Below are 15091 nucleotides of genomic sequence, written 5' to 3'. Positions count from 1 at the left end.
GTCGCAGCCTTCAGATGGATTAATAATCAAGATGAAGTGACACCAGCCGCAGCTCTCCCTTACACTTGTATACAAGCACGTACGAAGGAGGAGACAGTGACGCCAGCTGGGATTGGGCGCTGGGCTCACGTGTCATAACCGAACGCAAGCCCCAGCGCTGCGCTACAGAATGCTGTAAGTAAGCCCCTGATGGCGGTACCGGCAGCTGATAGGCCGAAAATGGGGCGACAGATTCCCTGTAAACCCCGACTAACTTGAGCAGCGGCTTCAGGGAGAAATTACATTTTTTTTCCCTGTAGCTGCACTTCCAATAGGCAGACAATACCATATTTAACCCCTTCACCCCCAAGGGTGGTTTGCACGTTCATGACCGGGCCAATTTTTACAATTCTGACCACTGTACCTTTATGAGGTCATAACTCTGGAACGCTTCCATGGATCCCGGTGATTCTGACACTGTTTTCTCGTGACATATTGTACTTCATGTTAGTGGTAAAATTTCATTCAAATAACTTGCGTTTATTTGTGAGAAAAACGGAAATTTGGCGAAAATTTTGAAAATTTCCAACTTTGAATTTTTTTGCCCTTAAATCACAGAGATACGGCACACAAAAAACTTGATAACTAACATTTCCCACATGTTTACTTTACATCAGCACAATTTTGGAACCAAAATTTTATTTTGTTAGGAAGTTATAAGGGTTAAAAGTTGACCAGCGATTTCTCATTTTTACACCACCATTTTATTTTTAGGACCACATCACATTTGAAGCCACTTTGAGGGGTCTATATGATAGAAAACACCCAAAAGTGACACCATTCTAAAAACTGAACCCCTTAAGGTGCTCAAAACCACATTCAAGAAGTCTATTAACCCTTTAGGTGCGTCACAGGAATTTTTTTGAATATTTAAAAAAAAATGAACATCTAACTTTTTTTCATAAAAAAAATACTTCAGGTTCAATTTTTTTTATTTTACCAAGGGTAACAGGAGAAATTGAACTGCAAAAGTTATTGTGCAATTTGTCCTGAGTACGCAGATACCTGATATGTGGGGGGGGGCGACTGTTTCGGCGCATGGCAGAGCTCAGAATGGAAGGAGCGCCGTTTGACTTTTTCAATGCAAAATTGGCTGGAATTCAGATTGGACGCCATGTCATGTTTGGAGAGTCCCTGATGTACCTAAACAGTGGAAACCCCCTACAAGTGACCCCATTTTGGAAACTAGACCCCCCAAGGAACTTATCTAGATATGTGGTGAGAACTTTGAACCCACAAGGGCTTTACAGAAGTTTATAACGTACAGCAGTACAATTAAAAAATCATATTTTTTCCACAAAAATGATCTTTTCACCCCAATTTTTATTTTCCCAAGGGTAACAGCACTCTAAAAGTTATTGTGCAATTTGTCCTGAGTACGCTGATACCCCACTTGTGGGGTTAAACCACTATTTGGGCGCATGGCAGAGCTCGGAAGGGAAGCAGCGCCATTTGACGTTTTTGGCTGGAATTGAGATCGGACACCATGTCGCGTTTGGAAAACTCCTGATGTACCAAAACAGTGGAACCCCCCCACAAATGACACCATTTTGGAAACTAGACCCCCTAAGGAACTTATCTAGATGTGTGGTGAGCACTTTGACCCCCCCAGTGCTTCACAGAAGTTTACAACGCCCGGGCGTGAAAATAAAAAATTCGTATTTTTTCCACAAACATGATCTTTTAGTCACCATTTTTTTATTTTCCCAAGGGTACCAGGAGAAATTGAACCCCAAAAGTTGTTGTCCAATTTGTCCTGAGTACGCTGACACCCCATATGTGGGATAAAACTACTGTATGGACACACGTCAGGGCTCGGAAGGGAAGTAGTGACGTTTTGGAATGCAGACTGATGGAATGGTCTGCGGGTGTCATGTTGCCTTTGGAGAGCCCCTAATGTACCTAAACAGTGGAAACCCCCACAAGTGACCCCATTTTGGAAACGAGACCCCCTAAGGAACTTATCTAGATGTGTGGTGAGCGCTTTGAACCCCCAAGGGCTTCACAGAAGTTTATAATGCCTGGGCATGAAAATAAAAAAAACGTATTTTTTTCCACAAACATGATCAATTAGTCCCCAATTTTTTCATTTTCCCAAGGGTAACAGGAGAAATTGGACCCCCAAAAGTTGTTGTCCAATTTGTCCTGAGTACGCTGACACCCCATATGTGGGAGAAAACTACTGTATGGACACACGTCGGGGCTCGTAAGGGAAGCAGTGACGTTTTGGAATGCAGACTTTGATGGAATGGTCTGCGGGTATCATGTGCGTTTGGAGAGCCCCTGATGTACCTAAACTATTGAAACTCCCCACAAGTGACCCCATTTTGGACACTAGACCCCCCACGGAACTTATCTAGATGTGTGGTGAGCACTTTGAACCCCCAAGTGCTTCACAGAAGTTTATAACACTCAGACGTGAAAATAAAAAAAATCATTTTTCCACAAAAATGATATTTTTGCCCCCAATTTTTTATTTTCCTAAGGGTAACAGGAGAAATTGGACCCCAAAAATTGTTTTGCAATTTGTCCTGAGTAGGCTGATACCCTACATGTGGGGGTAAAACACTGTTTGGGCGCATAGCAGAGCTTGGAAGGGAAGAAGCACCATTTAACTTTTTCAACTCAGAATTGGCTGGAATTGAGATCAGACGCCATGTTGCATTTGGAGAGCCCCTGATGTGCCCAAACAGTGGAAACCCCCAATTCTAACTCCAACCCGAACCCCAACACGCCCCTAACCCTAGCCCTAACCCTACCCCAACACACCCCTAGCCCTAACCCTAATGGAAAAATGGAAATAAATACATTTTTTTTATTTTATTATTTTTCCCTAACTAAGGGGGTGATAAAGGGGGGTTTGATTTACTATTTATGGCGGTTTTTATGTTTGGCGGCTGTCGCACGCTAAAAGACGCTTTTTATTGTAAAAATAGTTTTTGCATCACCACATATTGAGAGCTATAATTTTTCCGTATTTTGACCCACCGAGTCATGTGAGGTCTTATTTTTTGCGGGACGAGTTGACGTTTTTATTGGTACCATTTTCGGGCACGTGGAATTTTTTGATCGCTTTTTATTCCGATTTTTGGGACGCAGAATGAACAAAAACCAGCGTTTCATGAATTTCTTATGGGGGGGTGCGTTTACACCGTTCCGCGTGCGGTAAAATTGATAAAGAGGTTTTATTCTTCACGTCAGTACGGTTACAGCGATACCTCATTTAGGTCGTTTTTTTATGTTTTTGTCGGTTTTATGCAATGAAAACTATTTTATATAAAAAATAATTATTTTTGCATCGCTTTATTCAGCGAGCTATAACTATTTTTTCGCTGATGATGCTGTGTGACGGCTCGTTTTTTGCGGGACAAGATGACGTTTTCAGCGGTACCATGGATATTTATATGCGTCTTTTTGATCGCGCGTTATTACACTTTTTGTTTGGCGGTATGATAAATTATTATTTTTTGCTTCGCTTTTTATTTTTTAAGGGGTTCGCTAAAGGGGTTAACTAATGGGACAGTTTTATAGGGCGGGTCGTTACGGACGCGGTGATACCTAATATGTGTACTTTTATTGTTTTTTTTTATTATTTCCAAAAAATGGATTTATTGGGGGAATATTTTTTTTTTTTTTCCTAATATATTTGGCGATTTTTTTTAAATTATTTTTACACTTTATTTTTTTTTTTACTTTATTAAATAGTCCCAGGTGGGACATCACTGTCCTGTGACAGATCGCTGATCTGTCACATCACAGATCACTGTGACAGGTCAGCGATCTGACACAGGCACTGCAGAAGGCTTCCTCATGCCTGCGCTTTGCAGGCACTGAGGAAGCCAGCTTCCTCAGGCCCCCGTCGCCATCTTGGATTCGGGGGCCTGGAGGAAAGGAGCCCCCCGCAGCAGCGCTGCACATTGCGCTGCCGTGGGGGGCTCAGGGAAGCACGGAGGGAGCCCCCTCCCTGCCGATGCTTCCCTTTAACCCCCGGTACACCGCGATCGTGTTTGATCGCGGTGTGCAAGGGGTTAACGTGTCAGGGGCGGTCCGTGACCGCCCCTGACACATTGTGCCGGGTGTCAGCTGTGATAATCAGCTGACACCCGGCCGCAATCAGCGGCGCTCACCACGTGGGCGCCGCTGATCGCGGTAGACGTACTATCCCGTCCACGGTCATACGGGCCCGGGTACCGTGGACGGGATAGTACGTCGGATGTCAGGAAGGGGTTAAATGCCAATTAGCAGCTTAACCAAAATATGATATGGGAATGGGACAATAGTAAATATATAAAGAAATGAACACTGTTTTTCTTCCAGCACCACTTCACGTCACCCTTTAATCGTCACACAAGATATTTTGGTCATTATTTTGTGAGTAACTATAGGGGTATGTGCACACGATCAATAAACACTGGGGGTGGGACGCTGCGTACTTGTGCAGCATCCAACCTGCAGTGGCCAGATGGTGCAGTATAGTGGATGGGATTTCAAGAAATCCCATGCTCACTATGCATCCAAAGATGCCTACGTCTCACCCGCGGAGACGGACATGTGGAGTATCTGTCCAGAATGCACCAAGTCAATTTCACCCATAGAATGTACTGGACGCAGTGAATCCACATGGTTAATTGCGTTCAATAGCAGGCATCGCTTTGGAAGCAGCGAAGATGCGCTGCGTCCAAAGCGCTGCCACTTCCGGATTGTGTGCACATACCCTCTCTAAAGGTTAAAAAGAATGAACATACACACTGGAATGTAAAGACAATTTTGCTGCTCATATGTTCAGGATTTTGAGCTTCTTTCACCTATTCCAGATTTCTAAAGATGCAAAGCAAAAAAAAAAAAAAAAAAAAAAAAAAAGCCCTCTTTCAATCTCGAAAAAAACAGTGGAAGAGACGCAGAAAGATGCTTCAGGAAAAACACTGGTAACTTTTTCCTGAAGCATCTTCTGTTTGAAGATATTGACCTGTACACTTGCATCTAAAAGATGTCGCGTGCACATACTCCAAGACAAAATTATGGGTTGCACCTAGAGAGGAACATTATAACTGAAAGATTCACTCCTATTCTGTGTTTTGTATCCATTCCTGATAAAACTGATGAACAAGGCCTTACTGTGATGTGTAATAACGCTGTGGCCAAAGCAGTAATATCACTGACGATAATGGACATTAAGCCATATAATATACTTTAACGTCATCTTTTAACTTGTCTAAATGCCACAGTTCTACTGAATCCGACATTTTTAATTTGCTCTTGCACCTCTGTTGCTCCTGAAAAACAACCCTCCTCTTCCTTTTACGTAAACCTTGTCTTTTTGGCCATGTTGGCATAAGTCTCGACTCTTCCCTAAGCAAGTATTTTTGTAGATCAGGCCCCTTTGTCTAGCAACATTAGACATACCTACAAGGAAGAGAGGGGCATCTCTACGGCCTGTTTCACACTTCAGTTATTTTAAGTCAGTCAAAATTTGCCGTTTTTAGAAAAAACGGATCCGCCATTTTTGGCGGATCCGTTTTTCCCCCATAGACTTGCATTAGCGGCGGATTTTGACTGATGGTCGTCTGTTGCATCCGTTTTTTTGACGGATCCATTAGAATGTTAGCATCCGCCGGCTGGACTAAACGGACAATGTAACTTTTTTTCCAGCGCCGGACCGCTATTTTAAACTGCTCATGCCCAGAAGATTTTCCCTGTGATGCAGTTTAACCCCAAAACGCCATTCTGATAGCAGCAAAAAATCTCTCTCTCCTTTTCCAGACATCGGTTCCTTTAAATTTCATGCACGTAGCAGCTGCTGCGGATCCGTACAAGAAACTGATCCGGTTGCATCCGTTTGTTGCAAAACGGAAACGGATCTGTTTTTTTGACACTTTGGCGGTTTTTGTTCACACTTCAACTGAAGTGTGAAACAGGCCTAAGGAATGGAGAGAAACGGAAACAAAAAGAAAACAATACCACAATCAGAAGAGGGGCATTTACATCAGGTAAAGCATTATATATTTAAAAGGAAATCTGCCACCTATATTTAGTGATGTCATGTAAAGATATCAACCAATTGTGCGTCCCATAAGGATTTTATTAGGGCATTTGACTCCCCCGACCCTGCACCTTTGAGGCATGAATACCTTTTTTTTTTTTTATCTTGTTGGGGATGTATGCAAATTGCCGCGGTCCAGTCTAATGGGCGTGGCTTAGTCGACTTCTCTCCCCCCCCCCCCCCCCTCGCCTTGCTGAACGTAATCTTCATCTGTGAATATCACAGATAACGTTGGTTTCCGCGCTTGCACATTGTAAAGTCCTCGGGCGCCTGCACAGTAAGCTTTGCTCAACTGTGGGCAAAGCATATAATTGCTACTGCGCATGCGCCGGTATTTTCCAGCGCAGGCTATGCCCCGGAAGTGTGTCCTGCATGTGAAGACTTCCAGGACATAGACCGCGCTGGAAAATACCGGCGCATGTGCAGTAGCGATATGCTTCGCCTTTACAAAGCGCAAGCGCGGAAACCAACGTTATCTGTGGTATTCACAGATGAAGATTACGTTCAGCAAGCCAAGGAGGGGGGGGGGGGGGAAAGGTGACTAAGCCACGCCCATCGGACCGCGGCGATTTGTATACATCCCCAACAAGATAAAAAAGGTATTTATGCCTCAAAAAGGTGTGGGGTCGGGGGGGGGGGATAAAAAATCCTAATAGAATCCTTATGGGACACAAAATTGGGTGATATCTTTACATGATATCACTAAATATGGGTGACAGATTTGCTTTAAGGCAAGTGACAGGCCTCACTTCAAAAGGGACGTTGTCAGCACAGAATGACTGTCAAACCAGTCATTTAAATACACCTTCCATCTATCTTCTCCCTTCTCCTCCTTGGCTGCATGAAGCTAGAGCTGTCAACCAAAGACAATGTGAGGTGGAGAGACAAGTAAAACAAGCAGGTGAGAAGGTGCATACAAATGAGTGACTGTTTCTGTAGTCTGAGTCTCTTTAAGGCTATGTGCACACGCTGTGGATTCACCCGCAGATTTGTATCTGCGGATCTGCAGGTAAAACCGCAGCCAAAATGACTTGCAGTTTTACCTGCGGATTGGCCAGCGGTTTTCTCCTGCGGTTTGACACCTGGACAATGGAATAGGTGGCAAACCGCAACAGAATCCGCAGAAAGAATTGACATGTCAATACTTTCTGCGGATTCAAAACCGCAGCTTTTCCGCAGTGTAAAATCCACAGCATGTGCACTGCGGATTGTAAATCCAATAGACTTACATGGTACTGTACACTTTCTGCAGAACTGCTGCGGATCCGCAGAGGCCAAATCCGCAGAGTGTGCACATAGCCTAAGGTGATTGTCTTACAGACATCTTTCATAAGCATAAGTACAATTGTAATCAAAACTCCATTACAAATTCCTTCTGTTTCTTGTCATACACCAGTCAGAAAAAAAACAATGTAAATGATGAACACAGTAACAAGTGGTTCCTCCAAATTCAACACAAAAGGCCGCTTTTACTGACTTTACTTCAAAGGCATCTGACGCCATCTTTAGCAAACGGTACCACATCTCTGCATGGCCAATGACAATATGCAAGTCCGAATATGGACTGCGATGCAAAATCTGCATTTGCCCACCAACACAGATGTGAACACAGCCTGAAGCTTAGTCAAATATTTCAAAGCTGAAATGTAAAAAAAAAGTTGTTTTTTTTACTTTCTGGTGTTTTTGTAACATTTTTGTTTGTTTTTGTCATAACATACAGGGACACAAAATCACAATTCACTACTGGTATGGAGTTTTCTTCAGTCTTTTCTATTGCACTAAAAATGAAAGTAAAAAAATGACAAAAAAAAAAAATTTGCTGTACTGGTATAAAGACAAGGATGTCGCCTAACAATAGAATGGACCCACAGCTGGCTCCTCTGAGGTCGGTCCACATTCCATGGCAAAACAGTTGGTGGGGCACAATCCAATACACGAAGGAACAATATTTAGAGAAGACTGAACACGAATGTGAAATGAGGCACTGCTAACAATACAACAAATTTAAATTTATAAATTCTTGATTCTGGTTATCAACCCCTGTAAATGGTGCCTAGGAGGGACAGCATTTGGCCGGCAGTCAAATTTCTGAAAATTTATTTGCATATCCCATTCCAATTGCCTACTGGATGGGAGAGGGAGTACTGCCTCTTACCTAGGGGCAAACAAGGCTCTTTGATTAGCAGGCCTTGCACTACGTCATGCCACAATAATGACACTGTACCAGATCAGCTGATCAAAAGAGCCGTGGCCATCGACAGGTAAGAGGCGGTACCGCTGCCACCTAATGAAAAGAAGAGCCGTGGCCATCGACAGGTAAGAGGCGGTACCGGTGCCACCTAATGAAAAGAAGAGCCGTGGCCATCGACAGGTAAGAGGCGGTACCGGTGCCACCTAATGAAAAGAAGAGCCGTGGCCATCGACAGGTAAGAGGCGGTACCGGTGCCACCTAATGAAAAGAAGAGCCGTGGCCATCGACAGGTAAGAGGCGGTACCGGTGCCACCTAATGAAAAGAAGAGCGGTGGCCATCGACAGGTAAGAGGCGGTACCGGTGCCACCTAATGAAAAGAACAGCCGTGGCCATCGACAGGTAAGAGGCGGTACCGGTGCCACCTAATGAAAAGAAGAGCGGTGGCCATCGACAGGTAAGAGGCGGTACCGGTGCCACCTAATGAAAAGAACAGCCGTGGCCATCGACAGGTAAGAGGCGGTACCGGTGCCACCTAATGAAAAGAAGAGCCACAGCCATCGACAGGTAAGAGGCGGTACCGGTGCCACCTAATGAAAAGAAGAGCCACAGCCATCGACAGGTAAGAGGCGGTACCGGTGCCACCTAATGAAAAGAACAGCCGTGGCCATCGACAGGTAATAGTGGACACTGCCTCCTGGCACTCATCCCCACACTGTAGCCGGCAGCCATCTTACATGTGAGGAAGCCTGGCCCTCACGTGAGACATTTTGGCCCTTTTCCAAGGTGAGCACCAGCAGCATGTTTCTATGAGGAGGCCCGGCCGCTCTTTATCACCCTGACGTCAGCCCCTTACCCAAGCACACAGAACAAATAACCCCTCGGCACCTTCTTCCCGTCACCGCCGCTGCGCTCCTGGAGCCGAACAGCAGACTAATGCCGCCAGACCTATCCGCCTTCTGGGCCTGCGCAGTGCCGCCCTCACTGACCCACCTCTGCCTGTATTACACCGAGTATGAGGTAAGAGCACTTACTGGTCCGCTGCCCGTTCCACTCGCTTTCATAGGCGAAAATTCCAAGCAAATGCGGAAGTAGCAAACAATGGTAGGGTAAATTGCTAGACTGTATGGGCTCCTTCCATGTGTGACGTCGTTTCCGGGGCGGGTTCTGAGGGCTCAGCCCAATGGTAGAGGCCTCGGTGTAGGTGGACTGTGCCGGAAGAGGCGGGGCCTGCTGGGACATGGCGTCGTGTGAGTGGGCGTGAGGGAGCGGGCGGAAGAAAAGGCTCCATTTTAGGGCTACAGAGTTTAGAAGCTCGGAGTCGCCGCCCCCGCTAATACGTAGCTGGCTCTGTCACTTGGGGGCGTCACTGGTAGTGATGGGAAGTTCGGCTCTTTTTGGCGATTCGGCTCCGCTCACCATAAAGAGCCGGCTCTTTTAACGGCTTTTTTCTAATATTAATCCGTTTTCCACAGTCCTCGTTCCAGGTCTTTGCCTGTACAGTGAGGGCCTCATTCTCCACCTGTATAAGGATCTAGTGACGCAGTGTAAGCTGTTAATCAGCATTGCTGTCTCCTCAGATTGTCAGCTCTTGTGATCAGGCCCCGGCTCCTCGGTTGCAGACAGTCTTACCGTGTATTCCTTTCTAATCTGTGGCGTTTTTTGTACATGTCCTGTCTGGATTAGTAAGTGCTGCAATCCGTGTTGGCGCTGTATAAGAGTATAAGGCCGGGGTCACACTGGCGAGGAATACGGCCGAGTGAGAGGCGCTAAAAGCACGCATTAGACACGGACCAATGATTCTCTATGGGGTCCCTCGCACCAGCCGTATATTTCTCCTCAGTATCCTACGCTCCGTGCCAATCGCAGCATGCTGGGACTGTCAGCGTACTACAGCTGTAATACGCCAATGCAAGTCTATGGGTGCGCAAAAAATACGGATTACACACGGACCACACATGTGACTTGCGAGAAATACGCACCAGGTGTCTTTTAGCAAAGCCGGCAATTCAGTGCGCGATACAGTAAACTCACACTGACAGGTTTAATAAAGAAACAAAAGGATATATATATATATATATATGCATTCTGTGTGTCTATATCTATTCTTTGGTTTCTGTTATAAACCCTGTCATAGGGCTCCATTATATGTCCATTTTGCAAGCCTGCGAGAAAATCTCTGCATACGGATTACATACGGATGCCGACATGCGCAAAATACGCGACCACACCTTGCTTACGGATGACATACAGAGCACTGTTTAGGGGTCTGTCATCCGTATTACGCATGTAAAATACTGACCGTATTTTGCACAGGTTAGTGTGACTCCGGCCTAAGAGTATAATCCGTAAAAGGTATGTTGGAAGCACTGTGCCAACACACACTCCAAAATATGTAAGCAAAGCCTACTGAATGGTAAAATCAGACACTAAGAGCAGCTGCCGGGCAGGGGTGCTCGTGTCGCACCCTCACTGGTCAGACATTGCTGACCTATTCTAAGGTCAGCCAGCATTAAAGTCATGGACAACCTCGCTTGTGCGCTTATTTGAAGCCTGCAAAATGATTTGGACCAGGGCCAGTTTTGTTTCCATATTACACTGAAAAGATCCTTTCTGTTCCCCCACTGGCACCTTCCTCCTGACTCCCCTATTACTGCAGTGTCATAAAGTCATGTGCAGTAAGAATAGTTTCATATCGGCACTGGTGATCTGATAATGGACCAGCAGTAGCCCAGCGGGACGTCTATTCCCCCAGACTAGGAGTCCGCACCTTCATTGCTGTAGTCATTCCCTCTTGGACGCGATTTATTCGCATCCGTGTTTTTTCTGCAAATGGATGCAAACGCATGGAACTGCATCCTGATCAGGATCTGGTTGGAAATGTGAAATTCTGACTTCTGGGGGAGAGAGGAGAGGGGAGGGGAGAGAGAGGAGAGAGAGAGACTGGTGAAAGAAAAAAAGAAAATGGGCCTCAGAGCCTGCGCAGTATGAAATCCACATGCAGATTGGACGCAGGCCTCCTGATTCAGGTGCGTCTACAGTGACAATCATATGGTTTCGCTGACACATATCAGGATGTCTGCGATTTTTTTTAACACCCAAAATTCGCAATAAGCTGAGTTTTGGGAGAACATGGAAAACCCTGATGCAAACGCAGGTCCGTGCGTCCCTATGTTAAGTATAGAGATGTAATCTGGATCAGGATTGCTACGCATCACAACGCACAGTACCACAACGCTAGTGTGAACGCAGCCCCACTCGTGCAGCCCCTAACCAGGAGCCCCCATGTCATATACATGCTCCCAATACATTTTATTATCATTACCACACTGTAACACAGGGCACAAGCCCTTCTAGTGAGGCAGGAAAGATCACTGTATGACAGAGCAGCATGCGGGCATAGTCTATATTATGTCTGCATAATGTTCCCATGCAGTTTCATCACTTTCCCGTACAGCACATCCCTCACTTCCGAGCATCAGTGCCGCAACACGGATCCCTGCACACGGACCCGTGTTGTCCTGGATCCGTGCTCCATAGAGCTCCATGTTAATTCCAGACGTGTAGCCGCGGATCCGTGCGTCTCCCTGTGCCTGCGTGTTTTTAGATGACACAAAACTGCAACAAGTTGCGGTTTTGTGCATCTGATAAAATATGCAGACATAGCGATCTGTGGGAAACCGGTGACAACTGGATGCACAGTCCCATCCGTCACCACTGAAAGTCAATGGAGACAAAAACGGATCCGTGTGCAGCCAAAATATGCAAGTGTGAAACCAGCTTAACCCTATAAGGCCATGTGCACACGGTGCGGGTTCTGCTGCGGATCCACAGTGTTTCAGGCCCTGTGAGTCCGCAGCAGCTTTAGCTGTGTTGTACAGTACCATTGTTTTCAATGGTAAACTGAAAACCGTGGTGCACATGCAGCAGATTTTTCCGCGCGGATTTGCTGTGGGTTCAGATCCACAGCATGTCAATTCTTTGTGCGGAATCAGCTGCGGTTTCACACCTCTATTGTAGAGATGTGAAACCGCAGGGCTAATCCGCAGGGCTAATCCGCAGGTCTTTTTTACCTGCGGATTTTTCCAAATCCACAGCACCAAAAATTATGTGTGCACATGGCCTAATTATTGGGGCTGGACCTAGATCTCTGCACAGTCTTGCCTGAAATCACTTTATTATATTGCTTACCCTTAGGCTGAGTTCACACGTGGCGTTTTTTTCGCGTTTCCGCGGCGGTTTTAACCGCGCGATTTTGCCGCGAAAAATAAGCATCCCATGCATTCCTATGGGATTCCGCAATGCTGTGCTAATGCTGCGGTTTTTACCACGGTGGAATCGCTTCGCGGTAAAAAACGCAGCATGCTCATTAATTTGCGGAATCGCGGCGATCCCGCACCCATAGGAATGCATTGTTCCGCTTACTTCCCGCATGTGGCTGTGCACACCATGCGGAAAGTAAGCAGAACAATTGCGGATGGTACCCACGGTCCGGAGGAAAGGAGACTGTCCTCCGGGCTTTGGGTACCATATCCCTGTAAAAAATAGAATTTAAAATAAAAAATATTGTTATTCTTACCTTCCGGCGTCCCGCGCAGCATTCCCGCCTCTCTCCACGCTCCCGGTCTCAGTAATCCTTTGCGAAAATGCCCGCGATGACGTCCAGTCTCGCGGGATCGCGAAGTCGCGCGACGTCATCGCGAATTACCGCGAGTCATCGCGGGCATTTTCGCAAAGGATTACTGGGAACGGATGCGTGGCACGCCGGAAGGGGAGAATAACACTATTTTTTATTTTTTTTGCATTCTATCTTTTACTACTGATGCCGCATAGGCAGCCTCAATAGTAAAAAGTTGGTCACACTCGTCAAACACTATGTTTGACGAGTGTGAGCAACCTGTCAATCAGTTCTCCAAGCGATGCTACAGATTGCTTGGAAAACGCTAGCATTTTGCAAGCTAAATACGTTTGCAAAATGCTAATTTTTCCGCGGGAAAATCGAGGGAATTTAAAATGCGATTTTCCCGCGGAATGGAATTCCGGAATTCTCGCGGTAATTTCCGCGAGAGTTCCGGTACGTGTGCACTTAGCCTTACCCTACCCTCAGCAAAAACTGACGCTTCTCCCTGTAGGGTTCCTGTCCTGTGTGACTGTCCTGAATCCTCCTCACTCAGGCCTGTTTCACATTTGCGCCTTATGGCGCAGCGACGGCCTGCGCATGGCCGCCGCTAAGCCCTGCCCCCTGCCGGCTCCCTGCCCGCCCCTTCCGGTCATCGCCGCCTACTAGCGCACATGGACGCTTGCGATCTGCGCACCCTATCTTTAGCATAGGGTGCGCAGATCGTGTGCTGGCCGTGCGCTAGCAGGATTTTGCCGTGCGCTGCGCACTTTTGAAGGTGTGCCCGTGTGCGCTGAACGCAGCATGTTGCATTTCGGCACGCACGGCGCACCTTCAAAAGTGCGCAGTGCACGGCAAAATCCTGCTAGCGCACGGCCAGCGCACGATCTGCGCACCCTATGCTAAATTTAGGGTGCGCAGATCGCAAGCGTCCATGTGCGCTAGTAGGCGGCAATGACCTGAAGGGGCGGGCAGGGAGCCGGCAGGGGGCGAGGCTTAGCGGCGGCCGTGCGCAGTCCGTCGCTGCACCATAAAGCGCAAATGTGAAACTAGCCTCACTCAGTGATGCACTGCTACTGAGCTGAGTTGGGGGACTTTATCTAATAGTATAGGTGAGAGTCTACATGAGACCAATTTGCTGAGTCACTTGAGTTTAACCCCTCTACAGTCACATGCCATATACTGAATGCCATGCATGCATGTCTGAAGCTAGGAGGAGTGTATCACTTTCAATATTTCCACTCACTCCAGCACAGACAGCACACATTTCTGTCTCCTGACAGCTCCGCCTCCTCCCAGATAAATCACTGCCACTGCCTGGCGCCAGAAAAAAAAAAAGAAAAAAAAGAACCGGCTCGTTCACAGTGCAGAGCTGGCTCATTTCGTTCTCAGCGGGGAGCCGGCTCTTTGAATCGGATCATTCATGAACGACACATCACTAGTCACTGGGGTGTGGCCGTGATAGTGATGGCGGCTCCGCGCTGGGAGTGGCGGACAGTATTGCTGCTGTGCACATTGGAAAGCGCGGGTTCTCTCAGGCTCCGTGCACACTGTCAGGAAGTAGCAGCGTATTTTGTCTGCTCCCCAAATGCTCCATTCTTAGGGTATGTGCAGACGATAAATACATAGCGTCCAGCTGTTACAGCCTAGGGGTCAGTATGTGCCCAGAGACGCCCGCGCAGACAGGCACGCGGCCAGTGTCTTACTGGGGTGCCAAGGGCCCTCTTTTCACCTGCATACAAGTATTACACAAACCTGGTTCACAAATTTACATATATCTCTATATAATAATAAAGTGAGTAGTCTGGTTAATGAATGAGATCCAGCTTTTTTCTGTACAGAGTGAATAAAGTTAATTACTGCACCTACAGTAGGGTTGGGGGCCCACCAGGAGAATCCCCTGTTCCCCTATGATCCAGTCCGAGCCTGCACGCGGCGCGTCTCACCAGGCTGCAAGAGAAATTACATCATGCTACAATCCCTGCTTGCTGTCATATGCTGTAACATTTCCTTTAATGGTATATAACAGTACTTGCTGGACGTCTGCTAAATTTATTTGTTGCATTGAACTCAATACTTACTGCTGTATATCCATGTTGGGGCCAATAGAGATGTTATCAGGTGCAAGGTGTCACTAGCATATGGATGTTGCCAGGCCCTGTGCCCTTGGTTGTCTAACCTCTCCTGGTGTGCTAGCTAATTGCT

At 46.7% G+C, this 15091-nt stretch overlaps 1 protein-coding gene across 15 annotated transcripts in view; it reads right to left on the bottom strand.

Annotated features, from left to right (window-relative positions):
- Positions 1–14836, bottom strand: part of ZC3H11A (zinc finger CCCH-type containing 11A) — an 84562-nt gene extending 69726 nt beyond the window's left edge. For 6 of the 15 annotated variants that reach the window (XM_073560766.1, XM_073560770.1, XM_073560771.1 and 3 more), the window contains exon 1: positions 9303–9450. The gene's annotated coding sequence lies outside the window, so the exon portion shown is untranslated. Of the gene's footprint in view, positions 1–9124; positions 9240–9261; positions 9279–9302; positions 9452–14755 lie in introns of those variants that run through there. The other 9 variants (XM_073560774.1, XM_073560781.1, XM_073560769.1 and 6 more) reach the window with 8 other exon arrangements.
- Between the last annotated feature and the right edge of the window lie 255 nt (positions 14837–15091).

Source organism: Dendrobates tinctorius, unplaced genomic scaffold, assembly GCF_039654945.1.
Source record: "Dendrobates tinctorius isolate UK_male_01 unplaced genomic scaffold, ASM3965494v1 ptg000304l, whole genome shotgun sequence".
NCBI lineage: Eukaryota > Metazoa > Chordata > Amphibia > Anura > Dendrobatidae > Dendrobates > Dendrobates tinctorius.
The sequence above is the reverse complement of the archived record's forward strand: the minus strand, read 5'-3'. Positions and strand labels throughout refer to the sequence as shown.